Genomic DNA, 5,841 nt, shown 5'->3' with positions numbered 1-5,841 from the left:
ATAACTGAAGGATGGCTGCCATCTTGACATCCAGCCTCACAAAAAGATTTTTTTTACAGGTGAAAAAGAGGTAAATAAATAAATAAAACAAGAAAACAGAGAAATCTGTATCCTGTTTAAATATAATAAACTGTGTCAGACTTGGGTGCCTTCTAATTTTATATATGAAGCATATTAGGGTTCCTGACTTCAGTACAGTCAGTATAACTATCCTCCTAGGATCTAGCAAAACGTTATTGACATTTATTTTGACATTATACATTTTTGGGGGGAAATTAAAAAAACTTTAAAATATATTACTTACATTTCACTCATGTTTTTCCTGTAGACATCAGAAATATAAAAAAAATTAAGACAACATTTCAGTTTGTATTTCAGCTAATGTTTTTCTACAGTTTCTTTTATGTATTCTCTGTAACATTTGATATAATAAAATGTTTTATTTTTTAGTTTATGAAGGTGCTTTGTATTTTATGCATACTAGTAGGCCTATACATATGAATTATTTATCTGTTTAATTTATCTGCTTATCTGTTTAATTAATTGAATTAAGGAATTACATGTTTACAGTTTTTTTTCAGAATTTTGGCACAGAAATGTCCTTTTCAAATAAACACTTCTAATCAAACTTTGCACATACTTTAGTTTCTATGTTTTTCAAAGACTACAACATGTATACAAGTTACTACAACATTAGTTCATTAGTACATCCTTATTTATTATGCAAATTGTGTAAATATTAGTAGAAATGGGAAAAAATTCCCATCCTTCTACATACATTAACATTTGTTTTAGGGCAGCTTGTACTACAAAAAAAAGAAGATGTTTACTTACATTAAACACTCTGAAAACCAATCAAATAAAAGTTTCACAAAATAATACCTGCTTTTTCTGTGTCTATAAAATTGGACTGATTTGTGATGTCACACATTTAAAAGCCATGAAGGGAAAGACTTCATTGCCAAACCCCAAAACATTTGGAATCTGTAAAGCTCAAGATGTCATTTAAAATTGTTTCTGCAGAGGAAGAAATTGAATTTCTCAGTTCTAGAAGGTTATATTGAAAATTGCTATATATAATATATATCAACGCTTATATAATGTATAAATTATAATAGAGTTATTGAAAACATTTTATTATGTTCATATCATTTGGATAAACACCATGAAAGTGTAAAATACATAGTATAAGTGTATTCTTCCTTTTTATATATAATTACAGAAATTTACCCATGCTGTTAGTAAATTAGACCCAGGCATTATCCTCCATCACTTGCCCCATGTTACACCACCCCTTTTAACTCAGTCATCTGAACATTTTTAGAATCATACAGCAAGATGAGTAAGTGGTAATGTTGTGATACATGAAAATGCAATAATACAACTAACTGTATGTTTAAAAAAAGTTTCAGAAAAAAAAGTTTTCTCATCTGAAGAGCTGGGTCGTTTTCAATTTGATGTTCACATGTATTTGGGAAATCCTCTTATCTAAATATTTGTTTGTTCCCGGCCTCTGCTGAATTTCTGTCTTTCTTCAGACGAAAAACGCATTATAGCTTTTAGATGTCTGCTTATGGCAGTGTTGCACGTAGACTCATCACAGACTAATTATAGCCTATGACTCATCCAGAGATAGGAGTTTCCAACTGGACCTCCCCCCCCCAATGTTTATTTAAGTATCATTATCAACATATTTCAACGCATATTTGACATAAATGTGTAATGTTGCAAATAATCATGACATGTCTGACATATGGGAATGTTTGTATAGACAACATTTTATTTAATAGTAGCATTTGTACTTATTATTTTACTCTTAAAACCTATCAAACTCCAATACAATACACACAGTCTAATATTGTTTCATATATCTACCGAACCTCTGTTGAACTTATTGATCTGCCCCATTCTACCAGTGTGCTCTGCAGCCCTCTTGTGAAACTGCAGCCCACAGTTTCTGGCAACTCAGATGGTGAGGACGGGAAGTCCCTCCCTCATGGCAGGCTTAAACCTCTTGGTCTTAAAGACCTTCCAGAGAGGGTTTTGTGTTTTGCTGATATCTATTTTAAAACACAGAGACTGTAGGCTACCTGTAAAACGGACACAGCTGCTTCATGAAGTTAGGTTTAGGACCTTATGGACAAAAAAAAAAAACAACAGTAATGAAATGTAATAGTTCATTAATAATATTTTTTATTTAAATATTTTTTTCTGCAGTCTAAATTATTTACGAATAAATTGATTATTTATGCATCTGTAAAACATCTTTTTACTGTTTAGCCTATATATAGACTAGATAAAATATATATATAACGGCAGTAATGTCTTAGCATTACTTCTGAATGAGAAGCATAGCCTAATAATGGTTAGTTAGCAGTAATTATTTAATAAAATAATCTATTATTAATTGTTGAATTGAATCTTCATTCAATGGAGATCATTTTCATCCATATTTTTAATGCTACTGCAATATTTAAAGTAAAGTCAGCGCTTATTTTATAATCATTTTCGTAACGTTTGAATCATTTGTGAAAAATTATAGGCTATGTATAAATTTGATATTTTGGGCAATTTATGGATTTATGTTTACATCACAGCAATACACAAAGGATTAACATTCAAAGCGAGAGTTTAATCGCATGCATAATAGTAAGTAGTCTATATATACAGTGGTAATGCTGTGCTGTAGCCATAAACATCCACTAGTTTACTCTCCGCCTAAGGGTTAATGCCATTGGTACCGCATTTGATTTGACAGCCGGATGGGCCAATAGGAGGCATGTGACATAAGCTCGTCGTTACCCTATTTTCGGGAATGTGGTCGACGCTTGACAGGAAAGGTTAGTTGATCAAGAAGTCTTAACCACGGTTTGTACCACTGTGAAGTGAAGTTTGCTTTGAAAATAAGTCTCGTGGGATAAACCTTATATTAACGGAGAGCATTTTGGAGTTAAATAACGAGCGCTTTACAGCAACAAAATACCAAGAGGAAGTGTTCAAACGTCTGTAATGATCGAAATTAAACGGAAGTAGCTTTGCCTGGCGAGGTAAGGACGAGGGCCGTAACTCTTTACATCCTGACTATATGTCTGGGGGTCTGGTTGTATGTCTGTCTTTTCTGTTCTTTCCATGTGCGGTGTTGGTAAATATCAAGTTGTTAGACGCTTTGTTGTCAGCTTGTTGTCAGTTTAATATGTCGATTAAAGTGTTAAAGAAGTAACTCACAAAATCAATAGTGCAAAATCAGTCATCATTGGACTTAAATTGTAGATGTAAATTCCGTTACCTGCAAACTGTTAATTTTAATCTTTGTCTTTGTCTGACTGATAATAACTGATAATGGATGTTTTAGACGAGGCTGCTAGCTGGCTGTAAAATAATCAAGTTACTTTTTTAAAGCACACTAGCTCCTAGTTAAACCTTCGCGATTTTAAGTGGTAAGAAAAATCCTTAGCTTTGTTTTGTGTGTGTGTGTGTGTGTGTGTGTGTGTGTGTTATTGTTGCTAACTTGCTAAACATTGACATTATTTTTTTGATGTCTTTGTCATTCTCTAACTATACAGTAGTTAAATGGTTAAACTTGTTGCTGCTGTGACTGCAGTTTTGTCGATAGAAATTTGAACGCTTGTTCACTGTTATCACAAACTGTATATTTGCTGAACAAATGTGTTTGCATTATATTTGATGCGCTTTGCAGAGATCGACCGATGCTGATTATTTTTATGCCCATAACTGCTATGCAGAAGATCGCTTATTCCTGAATTTCACAACAATAAATATACATATCATATACTAGAAGTACAAACAAATAATGCATATAATTTTTTATTAATAAAAATATAAGTGAGATTACATTTATGCAAAGTTGTTTTCGTATTTTTTTATTTTTGGGCAGTGTTTTGAAAATGATAACTTGGATGGTGATTAAAAGCTGTTTAATGAAGTGAGAATTTTTGAAACTGTAAAAAAAAAATTGTTCAAACCAATTATCGGTCTATATCTACTGTTGAATTAATGTACTCTGTTGAGTATGATGGGTGTCAGCACCAATTAAATCAGATCACATTCTGTCTAATTGATTAAACTGTTTAAAATGATCATGGAACTGAGTGATGGCTACTCATAAAAATCTCAGTTTTAGAGGAAATCCAGTGGTTAACTCAAAGCTATTGAATTGTAGTTGCCTTGACTTTACGTTTTTCTTCAAAGAGAAACGTGTGAAATTACCATTAGTTTTTTTTTTTTTTAAATTCATCAAGTAAACATTCCCAAGCAAAAGAGGGACTACAACAATACAATGCTTTTAGTTGAGTACTGTTTGATTACGTCATCTGGACAATTTGATACTGGTAGACTGATCCAATATGGACAAAAGTGACTCTGTGAGAGATATTCAGTTCCTATAGAGGTTTTAGTGGGGAATCCCTTTTAAATAACAGTACTAACCAATCCTTTTCAAAAAGAAAGAAAAAAAGTTATGTTCCCCACCCCAAAGATTTTGTCAATTTTGATAATTTGCTAAAATTATCATTCCCATAGAGCCTGCATTGGTAGGGAAGCCCATTTAAATTGCAGCAAAAAGTAAAAAAATAACCCAAACGCAGTGTAAATTTGATTGCATAAATGAAAAGACATTGCAGATTATTACAGGATCAGGAAAAATAACATAATTAAAGACTAGTATACAGTTAACCTATATGATATAGATATGATAACTTTTAACTATTGATATAGAAGGATGTCCATGATGAAGGAAGCTGTCCATGAAATCTAAACTTACCTCTGTTTTGGGTTCATTTGAAAAAGGGTTTCATTGTGGTATTAAGCGCCTGCAAACAGGATAAAACAGTTACAGCAGGTTCCCGCACCTACACACATTTGACGCGTATACTCAAGCGGTCTACCAGCAGAACAGGCGCAGGGTCTAAAGCAGTGGAGGAACAGTGTTAACCATGGCTTTATCAGAGAGCAACACGTCAACACCTCAGGAAGTGAGGCCACTGTCAAGTAAACAGAAGAATGGCATTGTGAATCGTACCGAAGCAGGTGGAGACAGCTTGCAGGAGATTAGCAAACTTAAACTTTATCCCTTCTCCCAAGTTCCCAAGATGAATTAGGACGGCATCTTAGAAATGAGAAAGCAAACTGGCATGATTCACTGCAATCTGAAAAGCAGAACTTATCATAAAATGCAAGTAAAAACATTAGAAAGGAAAAGGAACTAAATGGAAAGCTATTAATAAACATCTGGAAAGCTTGCTAAGTTTGGCCATTTTACAGACTGGTGGAGGGGGTCAGTAATGGTTCTGTTATAAGTAGAGATATCAGCCAAAACAAAGTTCTGCTTAAAGGCATGAGTGCAGACTGCAGAGAGAAGAACATCAATCACTGATACTGACTGATGGATGCTTATTGAAATGCAAAACCTCGGTACAAATAAGGGTCTGAAGGAGGTACTTGACCTTTCTAAAATTAACTAAATATTTATATAAGCTGAAACTAAAACTAAATATTTATATAAGCTGTTTTATTTCCTATTCATTTTTAAAATTATGGTTTGCATTATTTCACTATTTTTATTTGGAAAGTAGGGCTGTACGATTAATCAAATGCGATTGTCATGCGCATCTTGTCAGTAAAGCCGGTTCTGTGATTAGTAGTAAATCTTCATCACCTGCTTTCAGATGGAGCAGCATTCACTACATAGAGCCGTAGTTCACTGACAAGCTATGCAAAAAAATTGCGGACGATATAATCGTACGATTATGAAATCGTTCGCTATAATAACAGCTGTTTGCATTGCTTCTTGGTGAACTACGGCTCTGTGTAGTAAATGCTGCT

The 5,841-nt window shown here is 33.4% G+C and overlaps 1 protein-coding gene across 2 annotated transcripts in view; it reads left to right on the top strand.

Annotated features, from left to right (window-relative positions):
* The first annotated feature begins 2,776 nt into the window (after positions 1–2,776).
* LOC107709186 (tyrosine-protein kinase JAK1-like) overlaps positions 2,777–5,841 on the top strand; it is a 38,356-nt gene continuing 35,291 nt past the window's right edge. The window contains exon 1 of one of the 2 annotated variants that reach the window (XM_016513597.1): positions 2,777–2,840. The gene's annotated coding sequence lies outside the window, so the exon portion shown is untranslated. The other variant, XM_016513596.1, reaches the window with a different exon arrangement.

The sequence above is a fragment of the Sinocyclocheilus rhinocerous genome, unplaced genomic scaffold, assembly GCF_001515625.1.
Source record: "Sinocyclocheilus rhinocerous isolate Xijiao unplaced genomic scaffold, SAMN03320098_v1.1 scaffold55, whole genome shotgun sequence".
Lineage (NCBI taxonomy): Eukaryota > Metazoa > Chordata > Actinopteri > Cypriniformes > Cyprinidae > Sinocyclocheilus > Sinocyclocheilus rhinocerous.
Note: the sequence above shows the minus strand (reverse complement) of the source record. Positions and strands in the feature narration are given on the sequence as shown.